The 27,114-nt window shown below is 36.3% G+C and overlaps 1 long non-coding RNA gene across 1 annotated transcript; it reads left to right on the forward strand.

Moving 5' to 3' along the window:
* The first annotated feature begins 915 nt into the window (after positions 1 to 915).
* Positions 916 to 27,114, forward strand: LOC129494097 (uncharacterized). Its single transcript, XR_008661296.1, has 3 exons — positions 916 to 1,076; positions 2,824 to 2,952; positions 27,019 to 27,114. It is a non-coding gene; the product is annotated as an uncharacterized LOC129494097 (long non-coding RNA).

Raw genomic sequence — 27,114 nt, forward strand, 5'->3', positions numbered from 1 at the left:
AGGGTCTAGCGGGGTTTGACAGGAATTGTGAAAGTGCTGCCAGACTCAATTGTCAGGTTTTTCAGGGGAGAAGGGTGGTTCCTGAACAAAAGACTAAGAAGGGAGGAGGGACGATTTATGGAAGAGAAGAAAAAGTTTAAAATCCAGCTTCGCTGAAGCATTAGTACGGCCATTTTGATTTTTGTTCAACTTTGCTTTTTTAAAAAATTTTAATTAAATTATTTATTTATTTATTTATTTATCTTATTTATTTATTTATTTAAATTCAACTTGCCAACAGTTTGAACTTTATGCTTTTAAGCAGTTTCGTTAACACAAATTCTCTTAGGCCCTGAGCCTTGCCAACCCTACTGTGATGGTTAATTTTATGCATCAACCTAACTGGGCCAAGGGATGCCCAGGTACTTGGGTAAACATTATCCCCGAGTGCCTCTAAGGAGGGTGTTTCTGGACGAGATCAATGTTTGAAGCGGTAGCCTGAAGAAAAGGGACTGTTCCCCTTAAATGTGGGTGATCTCCTCAAGTCCCATCAAGACCTGGATGGAACAAAAAGGCTGAACCTCCTTTAAGTAGGAGGGAACTTGCTTTGCCTAATGTCCTGGAGCTGAACATCAGTTCTCTCTTGCTTCAGACTCTAACTGAAATATTGGCTCTTCCGAGGTCTCCAGGCTGCCAGCCTTCAGCTCTCCTGGGATTCCACTCGCATATCTTAGGACTTGTCAGCCTCTGTAATCATATAAGTCAATTCCTTGTATGATATCTTCTGCTACAGTTATGCATATGATACATGTGCGTGCATGAGTGTTGGTATATATACGTCTATGTGTGTATTTATATCTAAACCCTATTTGTTGTGTTTCCTTAGAGAACCCTACCACACCTATCTTGGAGAAATGGGGAGAATGAAAGAGCCGGGCAAGGGTTCTCCCTATGGCACAGCTGATGAACAAGGTCACTAGATTATCTTGAAGATTAACAAGCTCAACCACTGTCTCCAGCTCTCTTGAATAAAAGCATACTGTTACTAGACATATTTACAAGTGTTTGCCAGCCTTTAAATATTTTCAGATATTCAGGTAAACAGATTTTTGAGTTTTTCAAAAACACATATTGTAGACTTTTTTTCTCCTTGATGTATTCAGTAGTACCTTGACTTTCTTTTTACATTTGTAAGGAAATATTAATCCATCCCAAAAGTATTTATTAAAGACATTGTTGAAGCTAATGCATGTTTTTCGAAATTCAGTGATTTAAAAAACATCTCCCCCGTGCGCTCTGCTCTCTGCACGCATGGGCCCACACTTGCACCAGCCATAAATGTTTAGATGAGAAAAGTAGCAATATGTTTTCTTTAGAATTAAAACACACTAAATTATATTTTATTGAAAATAGTTTGAATTTTCGTTAACTAGCTGCTGTCAAAATCTGTACCAGACATTTTTTTTTCAGTTAACTTATTTAATAAGCTGTGGAATTCTCCATAGAAAAAAAAAATGCTACCTATGGCTCATTTTAGATAATCTTTTGAATTTTAGTAATGGATGAGCCATGGTATAAATTTTTGACTGAAAAAGCACTCCAGAAGCAACAAAAATTTGAGAAAACTAGTCATTATAGATAAACTTCTGTCAATAAAATAATCTTTATTACAGAATCAATTTCCTGATGTGAATCTTTTTCTACTGATACACAGGACTGGATAAATGACAAACTTAAAGACTTCCTTGTTTTCTCTCCCTTACGTCTAAAGGAAAACAAATTTCTTCATTTGTTCTTGTTAACAGTCAACTTTCGAGAAAGATAAAATCATGATTCTCATACGGATATAAAAATGAACAGGTGTTAAGGATGTTATTTGGCTTGTAATCAATGAGAAAACCTGGCAGATGTTATAACTCAGCCTGACAAAAATCCAAAGCTTAGACATATTAATAGATAAGGAATATTGAAATAAATATGCAGATGGATGCAAACTTGTTTTTCTGCAAGATGGAGAAGAATGAGTAGAATCAATTAAACCTTTATCCAGGAAAGAATCTGTATGTCTACAGACAAGAATTATTTTGCATTGTTATGAGTTATCTATACATAGCTGCAAAATAGCTTCCATAGAATCAGAATAAGATAACCCAAAGAGGTCTCCTCTAGAATGTTAGAAATGCATAGTTTTCCACTCAAGCATTAATTTTTCTTTGCATTCAAAAATATCAACTGAACCTGGTCCCTACAGCTCTTGATGAGCAAAAATATTGGCCTTTAAAACTGTTTTGGCATACAACAACCAAAAATTTCATAGCTCTTCAAAGGAACCCTTCATCTAAAGTATTATTGCATCTCAGCCAGAAGCATGTAGCAATTCAAGGACCCATATTAGCTCTAAAAACAGACAAAAAGCCCAATTGCTTCATCTTGTAAGGTTAAAGCTGGCTGATGCTTTCTTTTGTCTCTCTTACCCCTAAATGAACTAATCCAGTATTTAAGCAATAAAAATAAATTTGGCTTCATTATTTAGCGCAATCATATACTCCCACAATCTATTTGTTTAAATTGTAAAATATACATAATATAAAACTTACCCATGCAACCATTTTGAGCATACAATTCACTGGCATTAAATATATTAGCATTGGTGTGTCACCATCACCCAGTCACCCATCTCTATCCTAGATGTTTATAGGACATTTCTAAGAGGAAAGTAGAATGAGGCAATATGTGTGACATAAAGAAATGTCACAATATGTGTGACATAAAGAAATGTTCTCCTGTCAACATGTGTTTTTAAAAACATCATCTATCACTATTACCATCTGTGAAATTTTGTAGGTCTATGAAAATTGGCCTGAAAAAACAGTCTGAAATTTACAAAGATTATGACAGACCTGGTATCTGAGGCTTGTCTGCAAGTGAAAGCCTTTCGAGAAGACCACCTTCAGAGGTCTACTAACATAAAAGGTGAGCCTATTGCTATACAATAATAAAAAAAAAAAGAATATTTAAGACTCCGTAACAATGTGTGGATATCATTGGCTACACTGTTTTTTTTTTTTTTTTTTGTATTTTTTTTTTCTGAATCAGAGTTACAGTCAACCATCTGCCATCATGTTTGTGGGGTTTCCTCACTATGGGTTCTTTTAATACCTGAGTAACTGATTTTACTGATTCCTAGACACTTTTCTCAGCCTGATTCTCCATTGCCCGACTAGAACCCACTACATATGAATCTACCCCTAAGCATATTCATTTCCTTTGTTTAAAACAACAGTACTAGGGATCCCTGGGTGGCGCAGCGGTTTAGCGCCTGCCTTCGGCCCAGGGCCTGATCCTGGAGACCAGGGATCGAATCCTACGTCGGGCTCCCAGTGCATGGAGCCTGCTTCTCCCTCTGCCTATGTCTCTGCCTCTCTCTCTCTCTGTGTGACTATCATAAATAAATAAAAATTTAAAATAAAATAAATAAAAAAATAAAACAACAGTACTAATAACATAAGCTCTCCTTTATAATGACAACTTATCAAACAGGTGGTATTGTATGGAATATGTGTAGGTGATGAAAATTGAGACTTTGATTCATTAAATAATTGACCCTTGTCATGAAGCTATTGTTTGGTTGAACTTTACTTAATGGTAATTCTTTTCTTTCTTCACTCAGGCTTTTATAAAATATTGCAGCTAGGCACTGACTAGATGCTAGAGCACAAAGATAAAAACATAAGAATTCAGACCTTAAGTGGCTCAGTTGTGTGTAGAGTCAAATGTGTTTAACTGGGTAGATTAAATTGAATGGATTTGGACCAGAAAAATTGTGTTTGGAGGAATTCGTAAATAGTTCTAGCTCTTTATAGTGAACACTGAAATATCTTTAGGGATGTTCTCTATTTAGTTCTTAAAAACAACTCTTTGATGATAGCCAATAGCGTATGATAAAGCAATTCCCTATGCATTGTCATTACAAGCTCTGAATATTGGTGAGCTGATTTCAAACCACATGGCTTGAATTCACATATAAATGTAGATCATGTGCATCCCTGAATATTTAGAAAATATTTTCTACTTAAATTTGAATTTAGGTTGACCTGTATGTGAAGATTGTGATTTGTTCTTGGGAAATCCTTCTGTTTTCACCCAGGAATGTCCTCAAAAGATAGAATGGTCTAAATCCATAATATGAATGCATAGGAGGGCTATTTTCTACTCATAGTGGAACAAACAGTACAATAAGGAATTGTACCACACTCAGAGAAGGGCTAGAGTAAGTAGGCTTTGTCCTAAGATTTGTGTTATGAAAAGCTGAATAACCTGGGTCTTGGATGTGTGATATTAGTCATCATGTGTGTCTTGATGAGCTCACAATGATGAGAATATTTTACCTGGAAGGAAGAAGATAAACCTACAGTCCATCATCCCAGCCAGGCATTGTACTCTGGTCAAATAGTTGAGCCAGTGTTGTAAAATTTAGAAATGCAGTTTCATACTGGTGAAACCAAACCACACTTTGCAGGTACGGACTCTGTGCATAGCTTTTTTCCCATGGGTTTTTTTTTTTTTTAAAGATTATTTATTTATTTGTTTATTATTTATTTATTTATTTGTTATTCATGAGAGACACAGAGAGAGAGAGAGAGAGAGAGAGAGGCAGAGATGCAGGCAGAGAGAAAAGCAGGCTCCATGTAGGGAGCCCAACGTGGGACTCAATCCCATGTCTTCAGGATCACACCCCAAGCTGAAGACAGCACTCACCATGCGACAACTAAGACTGAGCTTCGAAATTTAATTAAGTTTTACAGAAGGCTTGGAATAGTCTGAGTGCATCACCTGGAATAAACACCCACCTGCAATAAGTGGGGCATCTTAGAGTGGGCAAGGAGGGGAAAGGGAAAGGAATAGAGAATCTAAGTAGGCTCCACATTCAGACACTCAGTATGGAGCCCAACAGGTCTCTGTCTCACAATCCTGAGATCATGACCCAAGCCAAAATCAAGAGTCGGACACCTAACCGAGTCACCCATGCATCCCCGTGCTTTTTCGTTTTTAAAGAAAGGGACTTTTCAAGGGGGTTTCCTACAAGTACGAAATAATTGTTAAAATGTATTGCCCTACTGTTTTAAAGAGTGAGATTATATTGTGGTTGTTTCTATATTTTAAACGGAAATATTTTGGTTTCCTAGTCTGTTTGGACTGCTGTAACAAAAATATGAGATACTGGGTAACTTATAAACTACTGATTTTTATTTTTCATATTTCTGGAGATTGGAAGTCTAAGATCAGTGTCTAGTGAGGGCCCGCTTCTCCGTTATAGAAGGTTGAAGGGATCAGCAAACTCTCGGAGGCCTCTATGTATAAGGTCACTAATCCCATTCATGAACCTCCACCCTCATGATCTAATCACCTCCCAGGGGTACCAACTAATGCCATTACCTTAGGGGGCAGGATTTCAATGTATGAATTTTGAGGAGGACATAAGCATTCACACCAACATGCTCGGTTTTGTCAAAAGTAGGAGTGTTGGAAAACTAAAAAGAATGAGGGCAGTTTAAAATAGTCACAATATTATATAATCCAGCGAAGCGCTGACTTGGTGTTTTCATCACTAATAGAGTCAGTTAACCAGAAAGCACCATCTGAGACCATTGCAAGGGTACTTCACATCCCAGCAAGTTATCCCCCACTCTAATACTGCAAGTGTAAATTCTTATGTGATTGTTTAGCCCCTAAATTACTGATTCAAAGATATATATTAATCTAGAATAAAACTTTTGGCTTTCTTTCTTTCAAAATCTAGCATTCTCAGTATTCACGTTATGGATTTATTGTCATTATCTGAGAAGCAGCAGAGAGAAATTTATTTTAAAGTTACAGAAACATGAAATAAAGATTAGGTCTCATCCATCTGATCTCTAAGGAGTTTCTGAAAGAAAGAGAACTGTAACGGAATTAACATCAAGGGCATTAGTTTCCTGAGTCTTTAATTCATCTTCATTGTCAGAGGCTGCCTTGCAGACTACAGGGAAGGCACATGTTTTTCTCTTTTCAAACCCTGACATGCCAGCGCTCTCCCAGAAATAGCACCTTTATTATCTTCATTTTACCTGCATTATTTTGTGTGTGTTCCTCATGTCTATTTGTTATCTCCTTGGTAATTCATTTTACTGTCCATGTTCTATAAGCAAAATCAAGAAAGATGATTTGTTAGATTACACAAATGGACTGTTTTGTGCAAGGTAGAAGTAGAAGTGGGCCATCCTCTCCTCCACCCCACTTAATAGATTTTTCAGAAAATTCATCCCCAGAAAAGCATTTATCTTCTGTGGCTTAATCTTAAGGGTACCATCAACATTCTCAATAATTACCATATTCTGGTTCACTTGTTTGATTGCCTTTTGTGCTTTTTGAGGAAGAACAATACAGTCTGTTTTCTGTTCGTGTTTTCCGAGAGCAATTTTATATCTTTAGAACAGGCTTCCAAATATCTTCTTGAATACAAAGAACTCTATTCTTCCATTCAATGTGAAAGAATTGTACAAATAACCACCCATACACATCACTGGATTTGAGGAATAAATAGCACCCTTAAAATATTAAACACATTTAAAATTACTCACATCAATCATTTAAAATCTATTGTCACACTTCAAACATTTGAATTGGAAAATTTAAGCATTATCATTACAAAACATACGAAGAAAATACCCACTATGAACAATTTGCGACCTAATAAAATTCAATTTTAAGGTCCACAAACTTCTAAGACCTTATATTTTCTCCAACAGTTTTAATTATAGCAGAATTTGTACTTTTAAAATTGAACTTGAAAATGAGAAACCCACCAGAAACTGTTCTCATTTGCGAATTTGTAACAGTATTGCAAGAAACAAATGCATTGGGCCCCGAAAAGATGTCTGGTTGGACATAATTTTATACATTTCTAAACCACCTTCTTAGGTCACCAACACATTGACAATAGTATTAGGATTATGTCTCTGTATTGCATATTTTCTATTTTAGTCAACATATAAGTATTTACAACACACTAAATTTGACCATGATGTTTTTTTATTGTTCAAATAAATATACTTGGGTTCATGATTCTATTACAAAGCTTATGTTTGAAGAATAAGGAAAGTATTAGACTAATATTATGTTTAATTTTTAATGATAGTCATTTATAGCTATTTAAAGCTTTGATGAGTTTTTCTTATTATTTAATACATTACTATCGGGAATTTTATAAAATATTTTTCATCTACGTGTGCCAAAATCTCAACAGAATTTGCGGACTAGATTCTGTTATTTCTATTGAAAGTAAAAGGGAGGTTGGATGGAAGACACTTTTGCAAATAAGAGATGTGCCAAAAAAAAAAAATGTGTTTCAACGAGAAACTATGCATCTTCTATACTATACTCTTTCTAGGTCATCAAATTCTAATCCTATTCATTGTGATTGAGCTATTTTTTGCAATTTTTAAAAATGAATTGTAGGTAGCTGATAATTGCACATTCTGTCTCTTCCAGAAACGCTTTCATTCATTTCCTCCACCCTGTGGAAAAGCTAGTTTTGTCTCCATTTGCAATTCATCTTGACATACTTTAATTATATATTAATTCATACTGTTTTGACTTTTCCTTTGAATCACTTGTAGCCTCTGCCTCATATCATGAGTAAAATAAGTTCTTCAACATATGTTCACTATCATAACTGTATCAGAGTCATTTTGCCATTTTCTGGAAATGATCTTTCAACAGAATTTTCCTGAGATTATTACCGCAGTTGCAGAAGCAGATGATGCTGAGGCAGAGGTGAGGTTATATGGTATTTATTACAGACTAATAAGTGACAGTGAAGGAGACGAAGCAGAATTGGGCCAAGAATAAGTGGGATTGCAAAGCAGGCCTACCGTTGACTCCGCCAAACTGTTATGTGGCCCGTTAAAGGTCCTGCAATCCTTGTACCCATCCTTCCTTCTCTTCCACATACCTAACACTTGAGCTAAAGACACTTCCATATCACCAGATAACTTCTGATTTGTACTTTTGGGGTGTTTCGCAAGGCCAGTGAGCCCACACAGAAGACAGCTGGAAGCTATTTCCACGTGGAACTGCTAGGCTAACAAGAACACAATTGCACTTGGAAGTGACTTTGAAACGCTTCATTATAGCCCCATACTCAACCTATCCCCTTAGCCAGATCTCAGAAATGCCTGCAGCTTCCCCCAAACCATGGGCACTAGGGGAGGGCAGTGTAGGAGAAGGTGGAGTGAAGAAAGACGTGACTTGTCCAATTACAGTTTTTGAAAATCCTATATTTGCCAGTTTCACAGAAACATGTAGCACGTGAGCCTGTGGGAGAAGCCTCCCTCTGGCTTGGAAGTGGCTCACCTTGAGACTCAAGCATCATGCTCTCCACAGCCAATCCGTTTCCAAGGAGCAGTGCCAGAGTGGGGGTTACAGAACATGGAATGGCTCATCCTGCCTGAGGGACTACGAAGACCTTCCCCAGGAGAGCGCTGACGTTGCAGGGAGAGCAGAGAAAATACTGATCTTAAAAGTCAACAGGAAACACTGATCATGGATGTAACAGTAAATATCTGCTATGGATAAACGTTCTAAATTTGAATGTTTATCCCACTCTAGCTGTTTTCTGAAAATGAACTACATTTGGCAAACTGGAATGTAAATATTCTGGGAATAGACTCTTTCATTTGATTGTTCCTTCTCCTATGAACTTTTGCCAGAAGAACCCTTGCCTTGTTTCAGAGTAAGGATGAGGCAAGGATTTAGGCTAGATTTTTTTTTTCAAGGTAGATATAGGTTTTCAATAATGTTCTGTTTGTAATAATAGTCCAAAAAAAAATCAGTGTATCATTAATGCTTCTCCCAGACTCTATTCCTTTCCTGTTTTTGTTTCTTTACTTTCCATCCTCCAGCTCTTTTCTTTTTTTTTTTTTAACAGACACCATTTGTTATGGACTGAGTTTATGTCCTCCCCAGAATTCATATGTTGAAATCGAATCCCTAGGGGGATGGTATTTGGAGATGGGACCTGTGGGAGGTAGTTAGGTCATGAGGGTGGAGCCTTCTTGACTGGGATGAGTGTTCTTACCAAGAAGTGGCCCTGGGGGTAGCTGTCAGTCTTTCCACCCTATAAGGCCACAAGAAGCCAACAGTCCACATCCTAGAAGAGGGTTCCCACCAATACCTAACCATGCTGGCACCCTGATCTTGGGCTTCCAGCCTCCAGAACTGTGAGTAATAAATAAATTTCTGTTACTTATAAGCCACCCAGTCTATATTGCTTTGTGATAGCAGCCTGAACTAAGGCACCAGTTGGATAAGAATTCCAGTTGTTCTCCTTTCCGATCCTTTCCTAATATGTCCTCTGGAAGACCTTCTTCAGTAAAGAAACTTCTCTACATCCGTTATATCTTCCTGTCATAGTTTTGCCTTAATTGATAGCTGATTCCTTTTCCTATTGAAGGAGATCATTGATCTAGCTCCTAAACTTAGGATAACCATCCTAACTGGAAAATTGCAGAGTGCAACAAGGAGCTCTTGTTCATTATACCAGGATAACAGGCATTAGCTTGCACTGTCTGGAGCAAACAAAGATGTATGTTGCTCTATCTCAATCCCAAACAACAGGGGACTAGTGCCATATAACAACAGAATATAGAGTTTCTCAAACTTCCATTGCCACTTCCACAGTTTTTTTCGCTATTAACAATTCATGATACAGAGCATTCCATTGCCAACCTAGAACAAGGCTCTTAGGCTAAATCCAGTGTCAGAAAACAGCCACATTCTTCATTCATATATTGTTTGGCCTACTCCAGCTACAATGGCCGCGTTGAGTTAGTTGCAATAGAGACAGAATTAATTGCAAAGCCCGAAATATTTACCATCTATTTATGGAAAAATGTTCTGGATCCCTGGACTTTATGAGCTCCATAAGGGCTGGGGTATGAATGTCTATAGGTCTTATTCACCATGAGTATTTAAACATTATGCCAAGCACTTATTCACCATGAGTATTTAAACATTATGCCGAGCAAATTATGCCAATTTGTTTTGTGGATGAATATCAAAATGCAAAATAAAGGCACAGTAACTAGTAGAATGTGCTATTGTACATGAACAGATGAATCAATTAAACAGAATAGGGAATCTCTGTAATTTTCTCAGTATTTGGTATATGGAAATATAATATTTCCTACAAAAGGAAACAGATGGTTTATAAAATAGAGCAAAAAACTATGTTAGTTAGACCTTTTGTGTGAAAAAAAAATGTTTTCTAGTTAGATAGGAACCCCTACTCTATAAACATCTGCCCACATATTAATGCTCCCTTCTCTCACCTGCACAAATGACTTCATTTCTGCTCTGAATGGGACTCCTCTCTCCATGTGAACTCAGAGCTTTCACTCCATCCATTTGCTTTCTCCCTCTAGGACTTGCTACCTCTGCTTATCCTCACTTTTTCTCAAGAGACAATGGATAAGCATGAAGGCTCTTGAGTCAAACTGCAGGTTTGAATCCTGGCTCTCTTTCTAGCTAGTTCATTTAGCCAAGTGTCTCAAAATTTCTTTACTTGGCTTCTCTTAAGAATGAATATAATTATCTCACAGATGCTTCCTAAGTTTGTAAAGTGCTAGCACAACGTCTGATAAATAGTAAGCCCTTGATCAAATTAACTACAAATAAAATAAAATATAAAGTTCTCTTATCTAAAAATATAAAATGTCCCATGACCCTATATTTTCCTTCAAATGCCTTTCCCTTCACAATCAAGAACTTTTTTCAGAGATAATTGCTACTAATTTGGGGGTCTTTATTTCTATTCTGTGCATGTGAATGGGGTGATTCTCTGCATGCTCTTTTGAGAATTTTTTACATTTATTAATATTTTATGAACATTTCAAGACTGAATATTATTAACCATTCTCCATACTATATAATATAAAGGACATTTTAATATCTGCATATTATTTTATCTTATGGATGTGCCATAAATTATTTAATCAAAATCATATTATTGAATAGGTTTGTGGTTGCTTTTTTCAAGTAAGATTGGTTTAATGAACCACCATGTACCCATGACCCAGCTTCAATAATTACCAACTTATGGTGAATCATATTTCATCTATACCCTCCTCTGTTCCCCACTCTACTTTTTTTTAACAGGACCATAACACCATTATCACACCTCAAAACACTAAAATAATTCTTTATATTATCAGATATCAAATATTTAAACAATGTTCTAAAATCTTTGATATCCTGTCCCTCCCTCGTTTCCTCCCTCTCTCCAAATTATTTAAATCAACATTCAGATAAGATCCATGTACTACAAATGGTAAATCTTTCTTAATCAGTAGATTCCTCTTCATCTCTCTTTTCTATTTCCTTGCAATTTATTTGTTGGGGTAAAAAAAAAGAACAAGAAAAAATAGGTCAGTGGATCCATACTATTTGTCCTGTCCTGGTTTTGCTGATTGCATCATCACTGGTGTCATTTGACATAATCCTCAACCAATTGTACTTCCTAGAATAGGTACTTGGATCCAGAATTCAAGTTCCATATTTTGGCAATAACGTGTCATAGATGGTATTGTGTGTCACCCTCAGATGGTACTTAATATTGTGCTGTTCATTTTTTTCTGATGTTAGCAGCTATTGATGATCAATGTCTAGATCCATTAATTCATCAGCATTGTTAAAGTGATATTATAACAGTTTTATTAACAGTATACACGAGCTAAAATCTCACAGCTAAATATTTGTTCATGCTCATGTGCATATGTTTATATTTAAGAAAAATTTCTAAAAATGAAATAACTGAATCAAAGTAAATTTACATTTGGAAATTTACATCACCATACGTATTACCCAAATGCCCTCTGGGAAATCAAGAGTTGCACAGTTAACTGAGACAGTGAGCTACCCTTGTTTTAAATATTTCTGTTAATCTGTTTGCCAACCATGAGAAACTCATTGTGGTTTACTTTGCAATATTTTACTTATCAAATGTTACTTACCAAAAAGACTCAAGGTGATTTCCTTGAATTTAAATTTGTATCTCTCTCCTTTTTTGGCGAATTGTCAGCTGTTACTCTTTGACCATTTTTCTGTTGGATGTCTCTTTTTCTTTCTTCCTGGTTTGTTTGATATATTTAGTTAGGTATTATGAAAGCGTGATTTCTGATGAGTAGCCCTCCTGTAACATACAACACCACATTCATGTAATATCCAATTGTTATCCATGCTTTTGGAAGACTAGTCCTGATGAACTCTAATACTCTTTTTTACCTCCATCTTTCCAATGAACTGTAACTCAGGAGGGCCAGGCCACTGATGACCTAATTTCCAATGTGAAGGAGTATATTTTAATCCTTACATTCTTGTATGTGCTGTTGCATTTTGTCCCTATGAACAATTAAGTTTTCTGGAAACTCTTTTCTTTCTTACTATTTGTAAAAATAATTTCTTTTAATTGTCCTCCTGCCTATTTGAGTAGTCTTAGTCTCTTTTGTGGATCTTCGTGCCTCTGTCAAAGGGTGTTGTTCTTCAAATTTCTGTCTAGGTCCTTTTCTTTTATCATTTTATACCCTCTCACTGAAATATTAGATGAATAACTCTAACCGTATATCTGTATCCAGAGTATGTATCTTTTGATCTTTGGAGTTGCATGTATAGATACTGTTTAAATATATTTGATTGGTTAAGTTACAGGTCCTCATCATATACAAAATTGCACACATTATCTTTTACCTCTGCCCAATACTCCATACTTTTATTGATGGCCCTGCCATTTATCTAAATTGGCCAAGTTAGAAATCTAATAGTCTTACTGTTATTTTATAATTTTGGAGGAATTATAATATGATTGGGGAAAAGAGTGCAATTTGAAATCAAAACAACCTGGCTTAATTCTAGATATCCCACTACTTATTGGATAATCTTTGTATCAAACACATTCTTTGATCTTTAATTTTCTCTTCTGTCAAAATGGAGCAGCACTAAATTTGCAGATTTGTAAGAGTAAATGATAACGTAAATAAAAGTACCTAACATGGAACACAGAATAGGACTTCAAAAAATAACCAATTTGCCCTGCCTCTCTCTTCATTGACCACACATCTAAGCCATCACTTAACCAAACTTCTTCCTATTTGTTTTTCAAATCCATTCTTCTTTCTCAATTTCTATGAGCACGGCCTTACATTAGTCTTTTATTGTTGTTTCCTTAGATGGGCAATATCTTCAAATAGTCTTCCAATTTCTAGTCTAAGCATTTTCCAATTCATCCTTTATTCTATGCCCAGAATGTGCTTTTGAAAGATTATACCTAATTATATAATGCCATTGTTTTAAAATCACCAGCAATTCCTAATAACATTCAGAAAAATTAATCCAAACCTTCTTAACTATGAGATTTAATGTTATGTTCTATTGTCCACCTATTTTTCACACCACACGTCTTACCACAGCCCCCTCCCAACCTGCGCAGCACCCCCCTCCAGCTTCTCCTATTTTTTGCACAAACCATACCCCTAAAATGCACTTTCCCAATTCTAAGGTTACTTGTCCTACAAAGCAGATTCTCACAGGGTGGGATGGAAGATACTCATCTGCGTGGTGAAGACTTTTTCATCTAAGCCCCCTCCACTTGGAGATTCTGATCCATTGCCTATAGGATGACACATTATTCCACACACTTAACTGAAAATAATTGTAATAGAAAGCCACTTCCATAGAAAGAATGCATTGCATCTGTCAAATGAGCCAGTGCAGAAAACAGCGTAAGAACCATTGTTACAGAGATTCAAATAAAGCATCTCAAATTGAGTTACTTATCTTACCTCTCCACCCCCACAGACTCTTGTAGGTAGCTCCATCATGTCATAGAGGAAATGAAATTATCTTTTAAAGTGTAATCTTATTAGACTGTGAGTTCCTTCAGTGCATCCCAGTTTGTGGCCACGTGACTAGTATATAATGGGTACTTAATATCAATTTCAGAAGTGAAAATTGACTCCAACAGACATATTTATTAAAAGTTCAGTCAAAACTAATTGAAATTATAATCCTGGTGTAATAAACTCTAAAAGATATTCTTATTAAACTGGAATTTCATGGTAGTGTACATTCTAATACTTGGTATTAGATCACCAGGGATGAGAAAAAAACAGAGCGGGCACCTAACTTTCTAGACTTTTGCAGATGAAGATAATAGCTATGAAATAGAAAAGGAAAAGCTTGTTAAACTCATGACACAAACAAGTTCCTGGTTTTCTTGTGCATATCGTATTCTTTCCATGGGCCTCCTTCAGGAGAAGTCAAGAAAGTGCCCATGTGCTTGAAGGAAGACCATTCCTCTCTATAGTCAAAGGATGCTGGATGCCCTGTGCTCATACTGCTTCCTTGCCACATAGGAGGCTTCCTTCTCCAGAAATCAAGAGGGATAGATTGCACTAGGATTAAGACTCTAACCTGGAGAAATCTGTGCTTTTCTGTTGCAGGGGAAAAGTGAGGGCCCAGAGTAAGTCCTATTTCCAAGACTTCCCCCTCCTACTCATAGCATGGCCACCACCCGCTGCCTTGGAAATATTAAGACTACACTCTAATCTTCTTCCTCTTCATTTTCTGACTTAAAATGTGAGAGTTTTCTAATGCTTGGTCCTTTTGGGATCTTGTCCCTTTATCAATCTTACTTCTTAGAAAAACCCTCTTTCAGTCTCATCATATGACATACCATTTATATGCAATGATTCCCACATTTTTATCTCCATCCTGGCCTCTCTTCTGAAATCCATCATAACCAACGGCCTTCTCTATATCTCTACTTGGATGTCTGTAGCCTCAAATTTAAATGTTCAAAACTGGTTCAACAAATGCCAACCCTATGAAGGTATATTTGAAGAAAGTGGAAGCTGCAGTTTAAGTGTAATTATATATTAAAGCTAAAGATTCAGGGTGCCCAGGTGGCTCAGTGATTGAGCGTCCACCTTTGGCTCAGGTTGTGATCCTAGGGTCCTGGGATCAAGTACCACATCAGGTTTCCTGCAGGGATTTTGCTTCTCCTTCTGCCTATGTCTCTGCCTGTCTTTCTGTGTCTCTAATGAATAAATAAATAAAGTCTTAAAAAATAGTCTTAAAAAAATAAAGCTAAAGATTCCATTTCACTAATAAGGATATTATTTGTATGGATTACATTAGTAATATCATTATTTTCTTATATAACTTGAAATGAAAGAATTCCTATCTTGGTTTGGGTTCCTTAGGAGAAAAAAGATCCTGAGACAATACCTACATGTTAGCATGTTAGTTAATTGCCAGTACAATCCCAGGGTACCTAGAGGGAGAGAGAAAGGAAGTGAGGCAAACAGAGTTAGGAAGAAAATAAAAGAATGTATTGCTGTGCTGGCTGCCACTATCCGACAAGCCTTGAAGGGACATGTTTGGAAAGCCAATGTAAGAGAACAGTCCATTGGCAGTCATAACAGAGAGGAAATTATCTGCTGTCTTCTGTTTGTTGTCAATCATCAGTCAAAGTTTGCCACACGAGGAGAATTTACAGTGCACCTCCATGTTGTATGACCTAGTCTCTCTGGCAGCCTTCAGGGAGCCAGATCCCATATTTTGCAGTGGTGGTGATGGTGGGGCAAGCAGTCTGGGCTCTGAAAGCTTCTCAAGGCCAGGAAACTCAAAAGAGACATATGAAAAGTGTTTGAAACTTCTCATCTAATTAGATCAGCAGATTTGAAGGTTAATGTCTCTTAAAAACCAATGGAATTTATGTTTCCTCTTGGCAAGGAGTACTACCTATGCTTCAATATTTTAGAGTAATTTTAGGTAATTTTTTAACTTGAAAAGTAAATGTCATGTAGCAGTTATTTTTCTTAATTGATTTAAAAATAGATATCAAATTAATAATTGGCTTATAATTGTGGAATGGCATGAAAATTTCAGACCATCAGCTCATTCTTTTATGAATATTTACAGCTCATAGTTTAAGTCATTTCCTAAATTATTTTTCCCAAATTAGGAATTACCTGATACTATATTTTTTCTAATTATACCTTTCAGTCTGTTTGATATTTAGAATGTTAATGACCAAAATGAATTACATGACTTTTAATATCTAATCATAAAGTAATATTTAATATCTAATCATAAAGTAATATTTTACCTCATACAGTTTAGTCTGAATTCCTACAGAAAGGATTTTTTTTTTCATTTTTCTTCCTCTCCTGTTTTTAGTACCAACTAAAGAGAAAAACATTCTTATGCGAACTAGTAGGTGTACACAGATTTACAGATAAGATTTCAATGTTAGAAGACTTATTTGGGCATTAAATGTTATTGTAGACTATCACTGAGTAATCACTTGCCTTAAAGATACCTTAAGGCAACCTAAGTAATTTAAAATCTCAAACTTTGATTACAGTCTGGTGTTAGTTACCTAAATGAATAATTCTAAATTCTAGGTATAGGTACATGTTACAAGATCAATGAGTTATTTTTCATATGAGTAATTGAGTTAATCTCTATAAATAAAGTATGAAGATAAATATAGTTGACCCTTGAACAACATGGGGGTTGGGCACCTCCCTCTCCATGCAATGGAGAATCCATATATAGCTTTTGACTCCTCAAATACTTAACTACTAATAGCCTGCTGTTGACCAGAAACCTTACCAAGAACATAAACAATCAATATATTTATTGTATTACATGTATTATATACTGTACTTATACAATAAAGTAAGCTAGAGAAGAGAAGATGTTAAGAAAATCCTAAAGAAGAGAAAATACATTTACAGTGCTGTAAAACATCCACATATACATGGACCCATGCAGTTCAAGCCCATGTTCAAGAGCCAACTGTATCAAGTATCTGTTTAAACTATACTGATAGCAGGTGCACCTGGGTGATTTAGTTAGTTAGGCATCTGACTCTTGGTTTCTGCTCAGATCATGATCTCAGGGTCCTGAAATCAATTCCCGCATTGGGCTTTGCACTCAACATGCAGCATACTTAGGATTCTCTCTCCCTCTACCTCTCTTTCTTCCTCTCCCTATCCCTCTGCCCCTCTCTACCCACTCACACACTCTCTTTCTCTCTAGAATACAAAATATTTTTTAAAAATAAGTAACTTATAGGAAAATTTTGATATTTTTAAGAGATTGTAATAATTATTTCAACTAAAAATCACCATTAGGCCTGCAACTTTCAGATAGTGCTTGTATGGTGTCAAGAACTTTCTAAAAAAGTGATCAATTTCTGAATCCCCTGTTTTTTATGTGTTATTTACATGTAACATACATGTTATGATAAGTACATATGCAAATCATGGGTACATTGAATTTATACCGTGTAACCAGCCTCCAGATCAAGAAAGAGAATATTAAAGTTCCTCACATCTAGTAAATGTGTAGCTAGATGTGAATATGAACGTTTAAGTCAATGATTGCCATCCAATGCACCTCTCAGTTCCTTCTTAGAATTATATAAAAATCATCTTTAGAGTTGGAGCACAGTGATAGCGATATCTGAGTTTTACGTGTAGTGTTCATATGAGTGAACAATGTTATGAAACAAAAAGGAAATCCCTGTTTTTAAAGCTTTAAGCAGTCTCACATTATCTTCTATTGGTCATGCAAATAAACACATACAAGTATCAGTTTGATAGAAAAATGTATTCTATATTCTATTTTTTACTAATTAATGCATTTACATATAAAAGACAATATTTTATTTACCTTTCCTAAACCAAATTGGTTCATGCCATAGTTGGTCATAATAAATAACAGATAATGTCACTATCTTTTTTCTAATGGACACTATTTAAGAAAGTTTCAAACATGAATATATTGTGGTCAGGTGTCCAGACTACGAGGCAATAAATGAAAGCATATCCATACTGTTAATGCCAAGGGGTGATAAAATAGCTTACATTACTCTTTTCCGCTTTAGAAATAAAAAGGCAAATTTTACTGCCTCCAAGGATGAATCTCTCTTTACAGTCCTTTATTCTAAGGTAGTCTTTCATTTGATGTCTTAAAAGTAATTTATTTTTGTAGCAGATAATGAATAATGAGTATTAGCACCATCTACATATAAAGATCTCTGTTAGAGTAGCTTAGTAAGAACAGCACTGTGGACATTAGGTTATGTGTACAACTACTAAATAAAAGATCAATTTAATATGAAAATCTGAATCTGTACAGCAGGAGATCCTAGTAAATCTCACTAGCAATCGAACCAGCTGTAGGCAAATAATAGTAGCAAAGACGAGTTAGAAACAGGAGGAGGATTTTTATAGACCACTAGGTGCCACTGTTTTGTGTGAAAAATTCAAATGATGTAATTGATCTCTAATTTAAATTCCTTTAATTTTTTGTAGGTCACATGTTGAATTGGGATATTGGCATGTATAGTTCCAAAATGAGTATGTTTCTTTGCCTGGCATTAGCTAAACTCACACCAAAATAAAGTAATAAAATATTTGAAAGAAATGATAAAGCAAGATATTTAGCATTATCAACACAAATTTTTGAGTGTTATAGCTGAACTATCATTGATCAATAGTTAAAGTATTTGTGAACTGAAAACCTAAGTGATTTGAATATATGTAATAACAAGCATTTTTAAACTGTGGCGTATTGCTTAGTTCCAAAAATACTTTCTTTCCCTGCATGATTGCTTACCAAAAGTTAGAAATGGGATTACATATAAAAAAATTCTTTAAAGCAACTCTTCTTAATCCATCAATTGGAACTGACCCAAAATTGAATATAAATAGGCCCACTTCAAAAATAAAGAGGGTGAAATTATCTTCAAAGCTATCAACCCATTGATACCCAAATTAAGAAGACTCTTTTCTTATAAATATGCGGTTTTAAGGCCTGAATCCATTTGTTCCCCAAATATGAGCCTAAATAAAATCATTATACAATTTCTTATTGATTCCCTTTTGCTCTGGCATATGACATAGTATTTTAATACCTATCGAAGTTTGATGGAAAGTTGTAGATAGATGAGTTGTTATACTTTCCAAATTGATCTAAAGTCCAAGACATTTATCAGGTATTCCTTTAAATAGATTAAGGATTTTTCAAATCTAACAAGGTAATTATAGCAGCTAATGTTGACTAATAAGATACTATCTTAATAGACAACTGATGTCTAATAAGCTGCCATCCGATTTTTAAAATATTCAATATTCAATATTGTCATTGCACAAAGTATTCTGTACCTATTACTGCATGGCATGTAATCCCAAAATTTAGCAGCTGAAAAATAACAAACCTTGATTATTGTCTCTGTTTCTGAGGGTCAGGAATCCAGAAGTGGCTCAGCTGGATGACTCTGGTTTAGGTTGTATCACAGGAGTTATAGTTAAGCTGTTTTCGGGGCTGCCGTCAACCAGGGTTGTAGAGCCCAATTCCAAGTTCATTTACATGTTGTTTGCAAGCTGCAGTTTCTCTCTGGCTGTTGACCAGACTTCATTTTCTCACTATAGACCTCTCCATAGTATCACTCATAATCTGGTAGCTTGCTTCCCAAGAATGAGTAATATGAGAGAGGGAACACCCAAGAAAGAAGCCACAGTCTTTGTGAAACCCCGTCCCAGTAGCAACATGCCATTATTTCTTCCATGTTTTAATTGTGAAATGTGTGTCAGGAAGTTTAGCACCCACTCAAGGGGAGGAGATTGCACCCTGGCACAAATATTAGGAGGTGTAGATCACTGGCGGTCACCTTCAGAGCTGCCTACAGCACCCACCAACACCTAAATCTAAGATACCTTTCACGTATCTCCTCAAGTAACTAAAATATTTCCCAAAACTAATGTTGACTATTTAAAGCTATCATCTTATTATTAGGCAACTAATACAATTTTTAAATATTCAAGGTTAATGTCAGAGTGTAAGGATACTGATTTCAAAGAGTCTATAAAGAGAAGCAGTGCATTCTGTTATGGTATCTTCATACTATCTAGGCAGTTTCAGTAATAAATAGCTGAATGTAGTAGTTTGAGGACATTATTTCCTGAAATCGCCCAACTTTCTTCACCATGACTATATATTCCAGACAAACAATATAATCTTGGCAAATTTTTAGAAAGTGCCAATTAAAACTTCTACATATCATTTTACTTAACTCTGATGATTCATATGAAGTAAATTCCCAAGGTGCTAATAACCTCTGAGTCACCTGATACAATTATGACTCTAGCATGTAATAGATCCACAACCCCTCTCTGGAAGGACTAAACGTGAAAACTGGAGGACAAATCTGACCATAAATATCCTTGCTCCCCCACCCCGCCTTTTTTTTTTTTTTAAAGACTTTATCCATTTAGAGAAAGCATGCACACACAAGCTGAGGGAGAGCCAGAGGGAGAGAGAAAATCTCATTCCAACATCTGTGCTGAGTGTGGAGTCCGACATGAGGCTTGATCTCAGGACCCTGAGCTCATGACCTGAGCCAAAATCAAGGGTCAGATGCTTAGCCAACTGAGCCACCCAGGTGCCCCTTGCTTCCCTTTCTTTCAAAGGATATCTAACACCCTTTTAAACATACTCTCTTCTTTTCTTTGGATGGTTGTAATAGTTTTAGAGATTATCTTCCTACAAGCACCTGGTTATCCCAACAGCCCCGCCAGCACACCGTATGAATATGGAGGAGCTTCTGTGGCTTCCTAGGGAAAGGTGTAGGTTGGAAGGGATTCCATTTCAACCTACTGGCTATGGTAAAGATTGCCTGATGATTATAAATATCACAAGAACTAAATTGGGGAAAGGTGAGAGAGTCCTTGCCTCCTTTGTAAAAACTCATTACAGCAAGTCTGTACCCAAAGTTAGCAAAGGACGGCGAAGTTCAGACCTGAGCTGGAGTGTCAGAATCAGACTCGTGAGGAAAAACACGGTGGGGGAGACAGAATTTACAAAGACGGGGAGAAAGGGAAAACATAGTAATTTTACCTGAGGAAACACACACATATGCAGAGGGCTGCCATTCTTTTGGGAAGGAGGTGGAATCTTTGTGTCCTCTCATGGCCACTTGATGGCCTTGGAGATGTCCAGGCTCTTTCCTGGCTGTCCTGCAATTGTCTCCCCTTTGTAGGAGCAACTAAAAAAATATGGTAGTATTTACTATAGGTAAAGAGCCTGAAAGGCAGAATTATTTTACTTTAAGTGGGTCCTTAGTTGATAAGTTGTCAATATCAACTTTGAAAAAAAAATAAGCCAGAGGAACCTGCTATTATCTTCTGGAACTTAAGAAAAAGAAAATCACAAGTAGGATTATCGAAGGGAAATCTTGAAAACGCACACACTCGTACAAACACGTATGCATGTACAATTAACAGTCTTAATTATGCCTTTGCTGACTATGGAAATATAAATTACATAACCAGTTTGTAACCTTGAGTTTCTTCCTCTACAAAGAACACTTACTTCACAAAGTTAACATATTCATCATTTAATGTGCAGAAAAATCTTTCCTGCGTTTCCATGGAAAACTGTGTATCTTTTATGATATACCCCTTGGGTTATCGTGTTCTAGCCCTTTTGCTTTTCTTTGAGCTGATTTGCAGCTCTTTGTAGGTTGTAGGTAACTGAGAGAGAAGTAAATTCTGTCTCGCAAGGTAGTGATTTAATTGATTTCCTGCCTGCTGTGGAAAACTAGTCTTGTCTCTGTTTGCAATTCATCTGAACATAGTTTTATTCCATAATAATTTATGCCATTTGGACTTTTCCTTTGAATCAGTAATACATCAAGGACCCCTCATTGTAACTCTCCCTTCTCTTTATCCAGTGTGGACGGGTTGCCCTGAGGCTGTCTGGATGGCCTGTTGTCCTGGTACTTCCCTTCTTTGGCATCCTCACAAATTTTGCCATTTTTCTGGGTTTGGTTCATGGCTTCCCATATCCTGCATCTGTGTCTTTCCTAGTTTGCTCCATCCTCTGTGCCAGCATATCCTCCAGTAGCTCCTCACGAATGAGTGCCTGAAAGGTACCTGTACGTGTTGAGTCCTTGCATTCCTAAACATGTCTTTATTTCCCTCTCGTTCTTGATCAGTAGCTTGGCTGAGTATAGCGTTGGTCATCAACTGCCATTTACATTAAGAAATTTAAAGATATTTCTCCAAAGTCTTCTGTTTTTCACTGTTGTTCTGAGAAGACTCCTATAATTCTGATTTGCTATATTTTTCTCTGGAAACTTTTTGTTTTCGACTTTATAGCAGTTATTTTGAAAGTCTACATTTCATGTGTTTTGTGGGGTCTTTTTTCATTTTTTTTCTATTGGTCACTTGTGCTGGATAGATTTGTTTAGGGATTTATGTCCCTCGTGTTTAAAAAAATAGTTTTCTTGATAGTTCATTCTCCTCTGTTTTCTCTGTCTACAATTCGTATTAAATAGACTATAAACCCCACCAACTTATCTACTAACTTTCTTCCTATGCTTCCTCTTCTTTATTTCTTTGGGTTTTTTTTTTTTTTTTTTTTTTTTTTGCTTTACTTTTCGTTCTGGGATTTATCTTTCAATCCTTTTATAATGTTATTTCTATCGTAATTTTGTTCTCTGATTTTTCCTTTCCGCAGCATCCTATTCATAGATCTATTAGGCAATATAATTTTCACATTTAAAAAGAATAGAGCCAAAAACAAAAAAAAAGAATAGAGCCTATATTATCTCTGCTTCCTATGGATTGGTGGGGGTTTATGGCTTTATTCCTTTACTATTGTTTTAGTATGAGTTTGTAGAGGAAGAAAAATAATATGTGATCACTTAACAATAATAAATTCCTTTTCCCTTTTTACTTTCCAAAATAACAATTTTTGATTTTCCATTTATACCAAGGTGAAAAGTGTCTCCTCAAAGTATATCTTCCTTTACAGCCTGTGAATGTGATCTTATCTGGAGGTAGGGTCTTTGCAGATGTAATCCACTTAAGATGGGGTCATACTGGATTGAGGTGTGCCCTACATCCAAAATATCTGGTGTCCTTTTAAGAGGGAAATTCAAGGGCACCGGGGTGGCTCAGTGGTTGAGTACCTGCCTGCCTTTGGCCCAGGCTATGATCTTGGGATCCTGGATCGAGTCCCACATGGGGCTCCCTATGGAGAGCCTGCTTCTCCCTCTGCCTGTGTCTCTGCCTCTTTTTCTGTCTCTCATGAATAAATAAACAAATCTTAAAAAAAATAAGAGGGAAATTTGGACACAGTGACACACACAAGGGAACAGGGATGTGAAGACAGAGGCAGAGATCAGAGTGACACATGTTCAAGCCAGAGACCACCAACCATTGTTGGCAACTGCCAGGAACTAGATGAGATAAGGAAGCATCCTTCCCCCACATCTTTGGAGGAAATATGGCCCTACTACTCCTTGACTTTGAATTTCTAGCTCATAGTACTGTGAGAGAATAAATTTCTGTTGTTTTAAGTCACCCAATTTTTGGTACTCTGTCACAACAACCCTAAGAAACAAATGCATCTTTGCCCATTAAAATGAATGTAAAATTTAGCAAAAACAGAAAGATTAAGTTGCTTTTTAAAAACCGCTTTCAGGGATCCCTAGGTGGCTCAGTGGTTGAGCGTCTGCCTTCGGCCCAGGGCATGATCCTGGGGTTCTGGAATCAAGTCCCACGTCGGGCTCCCGGCATGGAGCCTGCTTCTCCCTCTTCCTGTGTCTCTGCCTGTTTTTTCTCTCTCTCTCTCGAATAAATAAATAAATAATCTTTTTAAAAAATTAAAAACTGCTTTCAGATGAGTACCTTTTAACCTTCCTTTTGGAGAAACAGGAAGCTCACACAGTTGAGAAGTTGACACCTCTTCTCTGTAGTCATAAGATGTTGAGAGGGTTAGTTGTTGTGCCTTCCTACTTAGTGATTTCTTCTGGTTGGGTCAGTTCAAGAGACCAGTGATACGTGCGTAGAACAAAGTAGTTATTCCTAGGCTGATACATGAAGATAAAATTATGGTTTTGTGCATTTAGCTAATTTGAAGTATGGATAATGACTGCTTTTCGTATATAATTTTAGGGTCTGGGCAATTTGATGCCATTTCCTGTACAATCAGATTGGCATTTGTTTTCTTTTCATATGTAAGAACTTGCTCAACACTGCACATAATTTTATTTAAATATTTTTGGTTCAAAGCCAATGTGAGATGGAAGAAAATATAGAAACAAAAAAAGATATGCCAAGGAGGGAATACTTTCAGGAAGGGAAGACTCAACCCTATTAAATGCCACAAATTCCAAGTAAAATACTGCCTGGCAACTGTTTAGTGGGAGAGAGTTACTGACCTCTTTGGCACCGCGAGGAGTTCTGTGAGCAGAGGCCAAACTGCAGTAGGCTCTTGATTGAATTCAAGGTGAGGATATGGAGTGGGGAGTGCTCTACTTTATCAAGAAGTTTGGTTTGGAAAGGAAGGAAAGAGAAGACAGTTATAGGATATTATTTTTAGAACAAGAAACTGGGAGTATTTATGTTCTGATAGGAAAGAGTCTGAAAAGAAAGAGCAGGTGGGACTGGAGAAGTTGAAAATAACAAGACACAGGGAAAGACAGAGATGAGATGGAGATAGGGGTGGAGAGTTAGGGAAGAAGGGAGGAGGGAGGGAGAGATGGGGATGGGGAGAGGGAGAAGGAAGGAAGAGGGGGAGGGAGAGAGGAATATGAAGATATTTTCCTGAGCAGGAGGGGGCCCTAGTATCTGGACAACAACCTTGATTAGCCTTCACTCTGGACAGAAGCACAGCCCCTGAAACTAGAAAGAATACTGATGTGCATACAAGGATGCTTTCAGGGAGTTCACTGGGAAGTTAGAAAGCAAAATCATGTGCTGAGAATCTTTACAGAAAGCGACTAAACTTAATAAGCACACTTACTATTTTACTTCAAAGTCAAAACAAGAGAAAGTGACTAAACAAATGTTCTAAAAGCCCTCTTGACGGCAGCAGGGAGAGAGAGCCATTGAGGGACATCCAGTGTTTTCTTAGTAGACCATTAACAGAAATTATGGATTTCACATAACCCATCAATCTCTTATTTTTAGTTCATTTACAAAACTGTAAGTGACAGGTACAAACTGTGGTTTCAGATGCCGTGAGACTGGTAGGTTCTGCTGTTTTATCTCCAAGGGCTCTAAGTATCCGGCTTCAATTTGAAAAATAGAAAGTGCTCCCTCTAAAAGTCATCCACGGAGGATGTGGCTTTAGAAGGCACACTTTTACTTCACTTGCCTAAGTGCTTGCTTTTCAGGGTGGAAGAAAAAGCTGCATGGAAATGGTATTTGAATTTATCTGGTAAGGCTGCCTTATTTCAGGGGGGAAAAAACTGATAAAGTATGTAGCTCCTGCAGATAAACCGAAGTTCCTGACACAAATTTCAAAGTCAGTAAAATATAGATAAGTGTCTTACTGAAGTATTTTATGTCAATCTGCTTATTTAAAAAAGAAAGTGCTTTCATCAACTGAGCATATGATTTATTCAATCTTCTCAATTAAATGAACACATTCATAATTGAACATGACACAAATGCTTGCTAGAATGCCAAGACACACGCAGAATAAGACTCTTGTTTGGGGGAAAAAAAAGCGTATAGAGGTTGTTGTAAAGCACACAAATACAAAGAAACATTTGTTTATTTTTTTTTTCAAAGAAACATTTTAAAAGTGTTTTAGTATTGCTGTTAATATTTGCAACTTTTTTATTTTATGTTTATAAGAATGTTCTAAACAAAACAGGAGTGAGTAGTAGTAAATGGCACAGGTACAATTTCTGTATTCGACTCAGGCATGTGGCTACTTGTAGCTGGTTCCATTTCCAAGTGAAATCACACAGTACTGGTAGGAGCCAATCTAAACTTGGATGAAAATGATGTCTATTTCTAGCAAGTTAATCAATCCTGCCCTGATGGTGAACTCCTTTGTGAGCTTTTCTTCCTGCCCATTGGGTTAATGATGAAAGAGAAAAGCTGCATTAAATGTGGTGCCTGTCTTCTTGATTCTCACTTTTTCTATCAAGGATTTTATTTCTGAATGGAGTTCAGTTTTGCAAATTATAGCAAAAATGTCAGGTTAAAGAAGACTAAGGAAAGATAAGAAATATAGAATTATGGAAATGATCCTAGCCACACTTCAAAACGTTTATTGTACTCATGTAAATGAGACTGCTTTGACTAAAAAAATCAGATAGAAATTGAGGGTTCTGATTACCATAAAAATAGAATAACTGAGTTTTTTAAATGCCCCCCTTCTTAATAGAGCAGGGCAATATCAGGGCATTCCAAGGTTTATTGAGAGGCAGAAGTAGTAGTATGTGGTCTGAAAAATCCTGAACATTTCAATCAACACTTATTAATTGATGATAAAGCATTGCATTTGTGATATTTTATATTTTTTACTTTTATACTAGATTTGCCTTTTTCTTTTATAAAGAGATACAGCTATTTTAAAAATTATATTAAAAAATTATATTACACAATAGAAATTTTCTTTTCAATGTGTAATAATTATACCATGAGGGAAAAGTAAAAAACCTTTATTGTAATAACGTTAAACAGTTTGTAATGGAATAAGAACACACTCAAAGGATATTAATAATGCTGTTGTTCTCAGATTCTTGACTATTTTCTCTGTTTAAAATAATTTCCACAAGCATGGTATGCAAACTGAGTTTTGTGTTTGCAGCTAAGAAACTTAGATAAGTTATACATTTATCATGTACATTAATTAACACAATTGCACATACCTAAATACCTGATATTACCTAGAGTGACTAATTTACTGGTTTGTAGTAATTTTGGTTAATGCTTGGTTTTTTTAAACAACAGGCTCATTTCTATGATTCTGCATCCCTAGGCAATGCTGAGCCCATTGCTTGGGCCCCAAGGACAAATTGTTATATATTACCAGGATTATTTATCACAATTTGCATATATTCTTATTTGTAAGAATTCTCATTATAAAACTTCCAAGTTATTAATATCTTTGTCTGTCTTCCAGGGTCTTGTTACTCAAATGTGGCCCCTGGATCATCACTATCCACCTTTCCTGGAAGCTTGTCAGAAGCATAGAATCTCAGACTCCACCCCCAGACTT

This window comes from Nyctereutes procyonoides, unplaced genomic scaffold, assembly GCF_905146905.1.
Source record: "Nyctereutes procyonoides isolate TBG_1078 unplaced genomic scaffold, NYPRO_anot_genome, whole genome shotgun sequence".
NCBI classification, from domain to species: Eukaryota; Metazoa; Chordata; class Mammalia; order Carnivora; family Canidae; genus Nyctereutes; species Nyctereutes procyonoides.